The 14,283-nt window shown below is 39.2% G+C and overlaps 1 non-coding gene across 1 annotated transcript; it reads left to right on the forward strand.

The window, feature by feature from the left end:
• The first annotated feature begins 8,347 nt into the window (after positions 1 to 8,347).
• LOC148213128 (small nucleolar RNA R71) lies at positions 8,348 to 8,454 on the forward strand. The gene has a single exon (XR_015793191.1). It is a non-coding gene; the product is annotated as a small nucleolar RNA R71 (small nucleolar RNA).
• Positions 8,455 to 14,283: the final 5,829 nt, after the last annotated feature.

The following is a 14,283-nucleotide window of genomic DNA, read 5'->3' on the forward strand; positions in this document are numbered from 1 at the left end:
CACATCTTCTATTTTTCCTTCCGGTTTCTTTATGGATCTATCAGCTAGTTGTAAAGTGACAGTAGTGGGACGAGCTTCTCCTATATTTAACTCTTTAAAGATAGAAAGAGGCATAAGATTAATGCTTGCTCCTAAGTCACACAATGCTCTTCCTAGGTTCTTACCTCCTATTGAGCAGGGGATGGTAAAACTTCCTGGGTCCTTACATTTAACAGGCAATGGATTCCCTAGAGCATCACTACTACACTTTGTCAAGGCTATCGTCTCATGCTCACCTAACTTCTTACGCCTAGATATGATGTCCTTTAAAAACTTAGTGTAGTTAGGCATTTGTTCTAAAGCATCTATGAGAGGTATATTGATATGCAACTGTTTTAGAATCTCAAAGAACTTCTTAAAATGACCATCCTGATTCTTTTTAACTAGCCTTTGGGGGAAAGGTGGAGGTGATGCAAATCCAACCACGGATCCATTGACTGTACCCGGGGGACCAATTACAAGAAGTAAAGCAAAGAAGATTCAAGAGGTTTTCATAATACATCTTCAAAGGCTAGCTAATGCACACGAGGAGACAAAGATTTCTGAGGCAAAAATTCGTTACAATGTTAATTTAATGAGTCAAGAAGAGAATGGAGCAAAGATGGCACAGGAAAAGTTGTCTATTTTGAGAGATGGCACGGAGGACAAAAAAAGTGTGCAGATTGGTGAACAGGTGCCTTTGCAGATTGCACCTCTTGGGAGTTTGTGATGTCAAAGCTTGTCAAATCTCATTCAAACGTAAAGCGCCTCCTACATGTGATTTCCAAGACAATTTAAAGCAATTTTACGTTTTTGGATTCACATTTAGTTGTCTAGTTTGATGTGCAATCATGTTTTAATTTGCATGTCTTATTTTCTACAATTTGAATTAAATAGGATTTGAAAGACTTTTGGTGTTTCTCATGTTGAACGACCCTTTGGCCTATTTAAAGTCTTGTAATCACCTTGTTTTGGGAGATTAAAAATATATTGAAATTCAAGAACTTTTGTTCCTTAACACTTTTGGTGTTGCTTCTTTCAAATCTTGCTTTAGGTTTGATGTTAAACCGATTCATTGGATTAGTCTCGATCAAACTAATTCTGGAGTGAGTCGTCTTAGGATCTAGGAGTGTCTATCGTAGATTCTAAGTCCGATCTAAGAGTGATTCATCTTCTAACCTTACTCTTGGTTGGAATCATTCGGTAAGTTAGTCGTTTTTGTGAATGTTTGCAAGGATCCTAGAAGGACCTCTAGCTTTGTGAACATGAGCAACCTTGGTGCTTATCATTTGGTATCAGAGCATTGGTCGACATCCTTTGGCCGGTTCTAGAGGTGAAATATCTTTACTTTATTTAATTTTATTTTTCTGTTATTTTCCTTTTTTGAAAGTAGTTTCTTACAAAGTGTAACAAGACATAACTTGTCTTGAAATTCTTGTATTTTGCTCTCGGATCATTAGCAAAGAAAAAAAAATTAGAAGCAAAAGAAAAAAAAAGCAGAAAAAAAAACAGAAGCAAAAGAAAGAAAAAACAGTAGCAAAAAGAAACAAAAACAGTAGCAAAAAGATAGAAAACCGTAGGAAAAAAAAAAGCATTCGAAGATCCGAGGCACACGAAAGGTTCTTTTCGTTATGTTGTGTTTTGTTTAAATTATCAAGTTGTTTATCCTAAGATTGAGTTTCTGTAGTCTTAGTTTGTGAGAGTTGATCATTGAATTAGTTATATCAAGCTTTAAGCAAGATTGCACCAAAATTTAAGCCAACCCTTACATCTTTGACCTAGTACCAAAAGCCTACCCTTGAGTGATAAACACGAGTGTCCTTGAGTGAAATCTTGGTGAGAAGAGTGGTAAGGTCCTTATTATCATTATTATTGTTTCTAACAAAATGGCACAGGATGGAGTACCACAAGTACCGCAAGATCCTAACATGGTGATTCTTCAAGCAATTCAAGGAATGATGGAAATGATGATGGAAGATAGACAAGAAAGGAGAGCGCAACAACAAAGAGAAGAACGAGCCTTACAAGAAGATGATGCGTTTGACCTTGCTGAACAAGAAAGACAAGTTGGAGGAAGAAGAAATGGGAGAGGAAGAGGACGAAATAACTTTGCCAACGTCATGCAACCTAGAAGATTGGAAAGATTAAATGAAAATAGGGATGGCGGAGTTAAACTCAAAATTCCACCCTTTAGTGGAACGGCGGACCCCGATGCTTACTTGCAATGGGAAAGGAAGATAGAACATGTGTTTGATTGCTATGCATATAGTGAGAATACGAAGATGAGACTCGCCATTGCTGAATTCACCAATCATGCCGGTGAATGGTATCAAAATCTCAAATTAGAAAGAAGAAGGAAGGAGGAGGATCCATTAGACACTTGGGAAGAACTCAAAGAAGCCATGAGAAGGAGGTACGTTCCAAAACACTATGAAAGAGATTTGAAAACTAAACTACAAGCTTTGAGGCAGGGAACGAAAAGTGTTGTTGAGTATTATCAAGAGATGGAGACCTTAATGCTAAAAACCCAAATCCGAGAAGAAGAGGAAGACACCATGTCTAGATTCCTTGGAGGTTTGAATCGAGAAATTGCTCATGCTGTTGATAGAAATCCACCGCCTTACCTAGAAGATATGTACCCATTATGCTGTCAAAATTGAAGATCAATTGAAGGAAGAAAAGGAGTATTCAAAAAGGTACACATCTAAAGCTAATACATATTCCAATTCTAATGCTTGGAACAAGGCTGGTTTTGTGAATAGGAATGAATCATTGCAACCAAAAGGAAAGTTCGTGGCTGCCAAAAGAATGGAGGGAGAAAGTTCCAATACTAAAAAGAATGAAGCTCCAAAGGAGGTAAGGGAAAAGACTAGTTCTATTCAATGTTGGAAGTGCAAAGGGTTTGGACACATGAGTAAAGATTGTGTCAATAAAAGAGTTATGGTGATAAGAAATGGTGTAGTTGACTCCGATGATGATTGTGAGGAACATGATGAAGAATTTGAAGAACATGATGAAGAGTATATTGAAGAAGGTAACTTCATATCCTTGATAACAAGAAGGGTACTTAGTGTACAAATCAAGGAAGAGAAAGTTGAAGATCAAAGGGAAAACTTGTTTCACACAAGATGCTTAATTGAAGGAAATCCGTGTAGCTTGGTGATTGATAGTGGAAGTTGCACAAATGTGGTAAGTAGTTTTCTTGTTAAGAGACTTCAACTTGCTACACGTCCACATCCAAAACCATACAAACTTCAATGGTTGACAAACAAAGGAGAACTAAAGGTAAACTCCCAAGCTCTTATTCCTTTTACATTGGGAAGATACAAAGATGAAGTCCTTTGTGATGTTTTCCTTATGAATGCGGGGGATATACTATTGGGCCGACCATGGCAATATGATAGAGAGGTCACATATGATGGGCTGTTGAACAAGTATAGTTTTACTTTGAAAGGAAAGAAATTTACTTTACTTCCGTTGTCTCCATTTGAAGTACATTGTGACCACTTGAAATTAGAGAAGAAAGAAAAGAATTTGAAGAAAAAGAGAGGAGAGAAGAGAGAAAAGTGAGACTAGTGAAAAAAAAGAGAAGAGTGAAAGGCAAAATGAGAGTAAAAATCAAGAAGAAAAAAAAGATGAGTTGAAAAGAAAGAATGTGAGTTTGATTGTAAGAAAGAGTGAATTGAGAAATGTGTTGTTAACCCAAGAGCCACATTTTGTGCTTATGTGCAAAGGTATGTATTTAGCAATTGAAACAAAATCTCATGATGTTTTGCCAAGTGCATTTAAGTCTCTTTTGCAGGAATTTAATGACATGTTTCCCCATGAAGATGCACCTACGGGTTTACCTCCTCTTAGAGGGATTGAACATCAAATTGACTTTATACCAGGTGCAACTCTCCCAAACATGGCTGCCTATAGGACCAATCCCACCGAAACCAAGGAGATTCAAAGGCAAGTGGAAGAACTCATGGAGAAAGGTTATGTTAGAGAAAGTATGAGTCCTTGCTCGGTTCCGGTAATTTTGGTACCCAAGAAAGATGGCACATGGAGGATGTGTGTTGATTGTCGAGCCATCAACAAAATCACGGTAAAGTATCGACATCCTATTCCTAGATTGGATGACATGTTAGATGAATTACATGGTGCTAATCTGTTTTCAAAAATAGATCTTAAAAGTGGTTACCATCAAATTCGAATGCATGTGGGAGATGAGTGGAAAAACAGCTTTCAAAACAAAGTTTGGGTTGTATGAATGGATTGTTATGCCATTTGGCCTTACTAATGCACCAAGTACTTTTATGAGGCTAATGAATCATGTTTTGAGAGAATACATTGGAAAATTTGTTGTTGTATACTTTGATGATTTCTTGTTTACTCAAAAAGCTTGAATGATCATATTTTGCATGTCAAGACAATTTTACTAAAACTTAGAGAAGAAAAGCTTTATGCCAACTTCAAAAAGTGTAGTTTTTGTCAAGACCAAGTCAACTTCTTAGGGTTCATTGTTGGAAAGGATGGGGTGAAAGTTGATGAGGAAAAGGTAAAGGCTATTCGAGAGTGGCCAACACCCATCAATGCAACCGAGGTAAGGTCTTTTCATGGGTTGGCTAGTTTTTATAGGAGGTTTATTAAAGATTTCAGTAGCATAGCCTCACCATTAAATGAACTTGTTAAGAAGCATGCTAAATTTGAGTGGAAAGAAAAGCAAGAAAATGCATTCAATGAATTGAAAGATAAATTGAGCAATGCACCTTGTCTTGTTTTGCCTGACTTTGACAAATCTTTTGAGATTGAATGTGATGCAAGTGGGATAGGTATAGGAGCTGTTTTGATGCAAGAAAAAAGGCCGATCATGTTCTTTAGTGAGAAGCTAAATGGAGCACAGCTTAACTACCCAACTTATGACAAGGAACTCCATGCACTTGTGAGGGCTTTACAAGTTTGGCAACACTACTTATGGCCAAAAGAGTTTGTTATCCATACCGATCATGAAAGTTTGAAGCACCTCAAAAGCCAAACAAAGTTAAATCGGAGGCATGCTAAATGGGTGGAGTTCATCGAGACATTTCCTTATGTCATTCATTACAAAAAAGGTAAGGACAATGTAGTGGCCGATGCATTATCAAGGAGGTATGCTCTATTTTCTTCACTTAGTGCAAAAATTCTTGGTTTTAAGCATATGATTGAGTTGTACAAAGTTGAGAAATCGGAATTTTATGATGTGTATGAGCAATGTTTGGAAGGGAAAAATATACATGATTATCTTTGTGTTTGACGGTATGCTTTTTAGGAAAGGTAAGCTTTGTATTCCTAAGTGTTCCATTCGGGAGTTGCTTGTAAAGGAGGCTCATGGGGGAGGACTTATGGGACATTTTGGAGAATTTAAAACATATAGCATGTTGTGTGAACACTTTTATTGGTTACAAATGAGGAAAGATGTGAACAAAGTGTGCAAGCAATGTTTCAAATGTAAGGAGGCTAAGTCTAAGACTCAACCACATGGTCTTTACACACCTTTAGAAGTTTCTAGTGAACCGTGGGTTGACATTAGCATGGATTTCGTTTTGGGGTTACCAAAACTAGAAGACATCATGATAGCATTTTTGTGGTGGTTGATAGGTTTAATAAAATGGCACATTTCATTCCATGTAACAAAACAGATGATGCTACTAATATAGCTAATCTTTTCTTTAGGGAAGTGGTTAGACTACATGGCGTTCCTAAAACCATTGTTAGGGATCGAGATGCTAAGTTTTTAAGTCATTTTTGGAAAGTTTTATGGGGCAAATTGGGTACCAAGCTTTTGTTTTTCTACAACTTGTCACCCACAAACCGATGGTCAAACTGAGGTGGTTAATAGAACATTAGGGGCCTTGCTTAGGTCACTCATTTCTAAAAATCTTAAGTCTTGGGAAGAGACTCTACCTTTTGTGGAGTCTGCATATAATAGAGCTGTACATAGCACCACCCATTGTTCACCATTTGAGGTTGTTTATGGCTTTAATCCTCTAACTCCTTTAGATTTAACACTTTGCCACCTAATATGTTTACAAGTGATGCAGCTTTGTCTAAAGCCGAATACATCAAAACATTACACAAGAGATCAAGGAACGGATTGAGAACAAGAATCGAAAGCTAGTAAGTCGCAAGAACCAAGGGAGAAAGAAAGTTATTTTTTAACCCAGGTGATTGGGTTTGGGTTCATCTACGAAAGGAACGGTTTCCAGATCAGAGGAAGTCAAAACTTCAACCAAGAGGAGATGGTCCTTTTCAAGTGCTTGAACGGATCAATGACAATGTGTACAAATTGGATCTTCGAGGTGAGTATAATGTAAGTTCTACTTTTAATGTGGCTGATTTGACTCCTTTTGATGTAGGAAATGAAGACCTTGATTTGGGGACAAATCCTTTTAAAGAAAGGGGGGATGATGCAAATCCAACCACGGATCCATTGACTGTACCCGGGGGACCAATTACAAGAAGCAAAGCAAAGAAGATTCAAGAGGTTTTCATAATACATCTTCAAAGGCTAGCTAATGCACACGAGGAGACAAAGATTTCTGAGCCAAAAATTCTTTATGATGTTAATTTAATGAGTCAAGAAGAGAATGGAGCAAAGATGGCACGGGAAAAGTTGTCTATTTTGAGAGATGGCACGGAGGACAAAAAAAAGTGTGCAGATTGGTGAACAGGTGCCTTTGCAGATTGCACCTCTTGGGAGTTTGTGATGTCAAAGCTTGTCAAATCTCATTCAAACGTAAAGCGCCTCCTACATGTGATTTCCAAGACAATTTAAAGCAATTTTACGTTTTTGGATTCACATTTAGTTGTCTAGTTTGATGTGCAATCATGTTTTAATTTGCATGTCTTATTTTCTACAATTTGCATTAAATAGGATTTGAAAGACTTTTGGTGTTCCTCATGTTGAACGACCCTTTGACCTATTTAAAGGCTTGTAATCACCTTGTTTTGGGACATTAAAACATATTGAAATTCAAGAACTTTTGTTCCTTAACACTTTTGGTGTTGTTTCTTTCAAATCTTGCTTTAGGTTTGATGTTAAACCGATTCATTGGATTAGTCTCGATCAAGCTAATTCTGGAGTGAGTCGTCTTAGGATCTAGGAGTGTCTATCGTAGATTCTAAGTCCGATCTAAGAGTGATTCATCTTCTAACCTTACTCTTGGTTGGAATCATTCGGTAAGTTAGTCGTTTTTGTGAATGTTTGCAAGGATCCTAGAAGGACCTCTAGCTTTGTAAACACGAGCAACCTTGGTGCTTATCAGGAGGAATCTTAATATTACCTACCTGTGGAGTAGTGTTGGGCACTACTTGCTTACCTTTATCCGCCTTCTTATCTTTTTCTTCTGAACTTACAGGTTCTGCTTTCTTTTCTTGTTGTGGATTGGAGGTGGATGCAGGAACAGGTGTAACTACATGAGTTCCTTCGTCTGGAAGTGAGGGTCCTTCATAACTTAATCCGCTTCTTGTGATAACCGCCTTACAGTGCTCCTTTCCCTCACGATCTCGCTACGGGTTTTCTGTATGTCCAGGCAATGTACCTTGGGGTCTAGATTTCTGGTCATTTGCAATCTGCCCCACTTGCATCTCCAAGCTTCTTATTGCAGCATCAGTTCTTGTCATGAACTCTTTCATCATGGCCTCCAAACTTGCGTTGTTACCACTTTGCTGAGTAGTATTTTGACCTCTTTGCTGATTGAATTGTTGAGGCTGCGACGCCGGTTGAGTTGGAAAACAAGGAGGAGTATAGTTTTGCTTGTATTGTTGAGCGGGTGCTTGTGCACTGCTACTAGCTACTCCTTGGTTACTCCAGGAAAAGTTTGGATGGTGCCTCCATCCTGGGTTGTAAGTGTTTGAATACGGGTTGAAATTCCGCTGGGAACCTTGACCTACATAAAAAATAGACGCTGGATTAGCTGGACAGTTCTCATATAAGTGGTTATCACCACAATAGACACAAGATATATCTGAAATTTGCAAAATAGGAGAGGGTTCAGGTATCGCCGAAGTGACGGTTTTGGTTTCCTTCTCCATTGTCAACTGCTTTAACATTTGGTTCATAGCCGCCATTTGGGCTTGCATTGAAGCTATTGTGTCTAACTCAAAGATTCCAGCTGATACTTGCTTCTTTGGTAATGACCTTCCTATTTCGCCTTGGTCATTAATATCTGTCATCTTATTCAAGATATCAACGATCTCATTTACCGACTTCTCTAACAACGAGCCATTGGCTGTGGTGTTCAACATCATCCTTGATGAACGATCCAATCCTCTATAGAATTGTTCAATCTGCACACATGCGGGCAATCCATGGCTCGGGCATCTTCTAAGTAACTCCTTAAAACGCTCCCAAGCTTCTTGAACTGCTTCGTTCTCCTTCTGTCTAAAAGACACAATGTCCTCTCGGAGGTCTGCGTTCCTGGTCAAAGTGTGGTACTTTGCCAAAAATTTCTCCGTCAGTTCTGCCCATGTGTTGATAGAATTTGGTTCTATCGCGTTTAGCCAAGTCCTTGCACCATCCCTGAGAGAAAAAGGAAACATTTTTAATCTTAGTGCATCCTCAGAAACACCAGGGAGTTGAAATGCATTAGCTATTTCAATAAAGGATTTGATATGGGAGTAAGGATCTTCGTTAGTCAATCCTCCGAACTGGCCCATCGTCTGTAACTTCTGGAACATGACTGGCTTGAGCTCGAACTGTGCGGCTTGGGGTAAAGGATTATTTATCCCTGAATTTAGGTTATGGAACGCATGAGTGACATAATTCCGCATGGCTACATCTCGATTATCTGCTAGAATGATCGAATTAGGAATTTCTCCTGCTCGGTTTGCTGCTCCTTCATCTGCCATATCTCCATTCACAGGTGGATTTTGTGGCGGTGGAGGATCTTGTGCATTTCTATTCATCTCGATGGTCTCTTCTTCTTCAACTTCTTTCTTTTTTTTACTTTCTTTCTCTTTTCTCAACCTCTGCTCACGCCTTCTCCTCTTAAGGGTTCTTTCAATCTCTGGATCAAAGGTCAACCAACCAGACCCTGTGCTCATACACAACTCCCTTAATGGTTAGATGTAACAGTTAATTCCAAGGACAGAGGTATGCAACAATCACAAAATGAAATAATTCACTTGAAAAGAATATGATTTGAAACTCAAGTCCCCGGCAACGGCGTCAAAAACTTGTTGGGATTTTCTCTACCTTTAAAAAAGATTAGAGACTCGTGCAAGCACACACGGTCACAAGTAATACTCGAAAGTAATCCAAGGTCGAATCCTCAGGGACTTGTTGCTTTTCAACATCAAGTAATGCAATAATTCAAATATGCAATTGTGATTTGGGAAGAAAATAATGGTGAAATGTTGTTGTTTGAGGTTTTAACTATAAGGCAATTTAATGAAACTCAACCTCCTTGTCTCCTACCTTAGTTTTGATGCAAAACATGGAAAACACACTATGTTGGGAAAATGCACCAAGCGCAATTCCTGACTTTTCTTGGGATTTGAGTTCTACTCTTTCACTACCGCTTTTGGTTGCTGCAGAGACTAGGGTAACCTACAATCATATTCCTATGTGTGATTACAATCCTAGAGAATATCTACCAACTCATTTGCATTATGGGTCAAAGGGCCTATTCCTAAGACCATATTTTATGCGCTTATTCCTAAGTCACATCCCATATTGGTTTCCTATTATTTTACCTAACTCACCTTTCCCAAGGTCGAGCTTTGGTGTATAAATCAAGTTCCCACTGGCCAAATGGAAAAAAGATGTAAAGAGAAGTTTTTAGAAACCAACCCAAAAAAGTGCCATGCGCAATCTGGCAAAAATCCCGAGCATGTTGAAAATCAAATCTTTTGACTAAGGCATTCCACAAGGAGGTTGATAACTAATTTAGAACATAATTAAATGAAAGTAAATGCACGAAAACATAAAGGAAATATTTTTCATTGAATTTAAATGAATAAACGAGCCGTACAAGGAGTTCTAGCTTAACCCTCTTCTCTCTCGAGCGTGAGGGGAGTTGAAACTCGCTAAAGAACTTTAAAATAATAGAATGAACAAAGAACGGAAGTAAGAAACTTAATTAAAAGCACTACGAAAGGTAAAAGCGTGAAAAACAAAGAAATGAACAACTAGAACATGAACATAAACCCTAAAAACGTGTTCTACAACTAGAGAGCATCTAGAAGAAGATGAAATGAAGCTTGGAAGGGATGATTTGCTGAGGGATGGATGACCTCCTTTTATAGCACCATAGGTTGGTTGAAACTCCCCTCCATTTTAGGTGGAAAAGGGGTTGAGATTCACCTAACTACCTCTCTTGGACTTGGACTCACGGTTTTGAACATGTGGGAAATGTCCTCCTTGCCCGTCATTAATCAAAACGTGCGTTTTGACAAATTGCCCTCCAAAAATGCGCCAGGCGCAATTCTGCAAAACACAGAATTCTGTTATTTTCTTCCAACTTTGACCGCACTTATCTCATATTTTTCCTAAAGTACCATAGTTTGACTTTTATGCATAAATAATTTATGTATGTTCTACTTTAAGAATATATGATCCTTTTTGGCAAATAATAATAGGAAATGGGTCAAAAACATGGTCAAACAGGGCTACCGATACATGTTTTTGCAGTAAAAACTCAACCCTAACACGAACCTTCGCCAACAGTGCAGAAACCACGCCAACCATTACCACCGAATTGCAATCAAATAACAATTGCAATCAACAGAACACCACCGGTGTCCAACCAAGCACCCCAACACGAAGAAAATCGAAACGGAAACTCCCAGCTAGACAGCCAACACCACCACCTTAGGAGAGATAACTAAGAAAAGTCAACTCTAGTCAACACTCGGGTGTAGATTTTCTAGGAAGGTCGGGATTTTCAACTTGAGGCTCCCAAGGTAGTTGCTAGAAAAGTCAACCCTAGTCAACACTCGGGTGTAGACTCGGGTGTCCAAAGTGCTCAAAATAATCCAAAAATGTTTTTAAAATCAAAGAATAAACAATATTAGGATTAATTACCAAAAAAAATCAAGTTGGACAAGATTTGATGGCCAAAAGATTTTCTTCAAAATTGTCCAGCTCCAAATATGGAAAGTTTTATGTCTGGACACCTTCTATTCTAATACCAATAACTTTCACTGCAGACTCAGATGGCTGCAATCTTTATGTCCCTAGAAAGATCTTTCAAAGACCTTCAATTCGGCATCTTATTTGACTAATCTGTCGGGTCCAAGAAGCTACTTCTCCTCACCTTGGATACGGCACGCTCCAAAGACGTGTTCTTCTATCTTTTCTTTTTCTTGGCCTTCTTCGGGGAAGGACCCCCATGTACCTCCCTCAAAGGGAAGACCTCCAATGCCTCAACAGACTGACTGCTAGGTCTTTTCCCATCAGGGGACACACCTTGAGGAAGCTCCACCTTGACCACGGCATCACTCAAGGTCTCTGCAGCCTTTATGGTCGAGCTCGACCCCACTTTGGGTTTGCGGCCTTCGCCATTGGTCTCACGCTTCACAGCGTTGGTGAAACTGCACACCATCGTTGCATGATTAAAATACGTAAGAGAACATTTCAATATGGAAGATATGGAAAAGAAAGAGGTTCGAGTTCGACTCACCTAGCTCCGAGTTCGGTCTTGTAGCTTTGACTAGAATAAGAAGTGGGTTATAGTCAAGAAACCTTGAATCTATCATTGGTCGGACCTTCCTCCTACCTTTGAATCTATCTGTAACTCCCCCGAATTTCAACAATGTTCTCGGGATAGCATTAGCAAACTCCATGTTCAACTCTCTCCTAATAGGAAAGCATAAGGCAACAATTAAAGGATAACCAATGGGGGACCCATGTTTCAATTCAAACGTAAATGTGAAGTGTCTGCCCTCAGTGGGCTAATAAGTTCATAAATAAAAGAAACCTCTATTTGGCCAACAAATCCAAGATAAATGGGCAATCCAAACGAGTAACAACAAATGTGCAATTGTAAGGGAAACAAAATTCTACATCGCGTCAAAAACAACAATAATTAGTCCACTACTATCAATAAGTCCCTATGCCTCCGGCAAACAAACTACAGATAAACTATCCTAAGTGACAATAAAGCAGCCTAAATCGTCATTCCTCGGTCAAGCCTCCTCCACGTCATCACCATAGCCAAGGACTCGGTCTGTACCTGAAAACAATAGTTACAAAGGGGGGTGAGTATATAAAATACTCCGTAAGTAGCCCTCACTAACTAAACACAGACAACATGCTTGACATTGCAAGAAAACATCTCAATACTACAAATAGTAATCATCAATAATAGGAAATAACAGGAAATAAATACACACACATACATCCCAAGCATCAAGTCTAACAGAACTTCGACCCCAAGGCCCGTTGACCTCTAGCTCTTCTAAGCTCCTCCTAGCCCATCGTATTATGTTAATAATACAAGTCTAACTCTTCCATTCGTATCGGCCCCTGACCTTTTGTACCCAAGGCCCCGACACTCCTCTATAGAATCTTGGGGTTCGACTTTGGCCCTTATTCTCAAGGCCTCGAACTGTGCATCGACCCTCGACCTTTCGTACCCAAGGCCTCAACGTCTACTCAGCGTATTGGTCCTTGACCTCCACCACGTCAAGACCCAATACTCATCATCAAAAGACTCATCATTCCAACCCCCGACCTTTTGTACCCGGAGCCTCGACACTCATCTCTACCAAGACTAGCCTATCGACCCCCGACCTTTTGTACCCAGAACCTCGACACCCAGTAGTGATGTAACATTCTCGACCACTTGCCCCGAAGCTGGTCCACTTGTGTATCCACCACTCATTACATTGTAGACCCCACAATCGAGTCATGGTCCTCTGTTAAATACGTATCATACCATTCCAATTCCCACATCTCATGTTTCTGCATCAAGTCCTCCAACAAAATAGCAAAGCATTTCAGCACACAATGACTCACATTTTGACCTTGTTCAGCATTTTTCCACAATAAGTATTCCAACATAATCGTCCAAGACAAAAGGTAACATGAGTTACATAGCCACAAGTCGCAACAACAAGATCCTAGCATTTTCTACACATATGCAATACAATGGCAATAATTCTCGTGACTTAGGATGCTCTTACACTTAGAAACAATGAAAAGAACGCCTAACTAATCCATACAAACTATTCTTACACTTTCTAGTATGTACGATCACAATGAGAGTGTCAAAACATATCTGAAAAATAAGTTTCAGCACTTTATATCATGAAAGACTACGTCACGGGGGATTCAAACATATCACAACAATTTTCCAGCACATAACAACATGATAAGCCACTACAAGAGTATCCCAACATACATAACAATTATTTTCCAGCACCTAATATCATAAAAAAAAACACTTCATTTATTCTCAAAACAAACTTTCAGCAAGAACGTAATCCAACAATAGTATCTACAAGCCCTCAACCATGGCTAACAATTTTTACATACCTGAGATGCACAAAAATAAGATAGTTCGATAAGAACCCATGTCAAATACACCTACTAATGCACACACCCGCCCCTTGGTGCTACTTACTCACTGCTACTATCAAACCTTGCGTCGATTCAACACCACAATTGACTTCGTTTGAGAGTAGGTAATTTAGAACTAACTCAAACAAGCGTGAGGAACTTATATCGAACTTGGAATGGATATGGGTAGGCGCCAAACACTACAAAAACACTGTTGTTTGCGTTTGGTAGTAGTGAAAACGCTCCAAATCCGCCAATGATTTTGCTAGACACTGTAGGAGGAACACGGGTTCTAGTCTAGGTGGTACAAGTCGTGGGTTACCTTTATGCAGTCGAAACGTCGCCCAATCACCACCGGAGCCGCCGACGCATGTTGAAACGACTGGACGTCTGCTTGTTGTCGAGCCGCTTGCTGCTGCCCTGGGTCGCGAATACCGGTGAAGAAGCGCGTCGTGCCACTGGGTCGTGAACAAGAAGACAACACGGGGGGAGGGGGGCTGGCGACTCCAATCGTGAAGAAGAAGAAAGGGAAGGTCTAGGGCTTCTTTCTTTTCTCTCATGTTTTAAAATTAAAACCAATTACCCAAAATCTTTTTTAAAAAAAAATATACCCATGGGTTAAAATAATTATTGGGTTAGGAAAATTATAGGGTCTAGATTTCCAAAAACACTAATTATAAATGTTTCCAACAACAAGAAAAATTAAAATAAAAATAAAATAAAACAACCAAGTCCAA

The sequence above is a fragment of the Momordica charantia genome (assembly GCF_013281855.1).
Source record: "Momordica charantia cultivar OHB3-1 chromosome 1 unlocalized genomic scaffold, Mcharantia_2.0 BLBB01000001.1, whole genome shotgun sequence".
Taxonomy (NCBI): domain Eukaryota; kingdom Viridiplantae; phylum Streptophyta; class Magnoliopsida; order Cucurbitales; family Cucurbitaceae; genus Momordica; species Momordica charantia.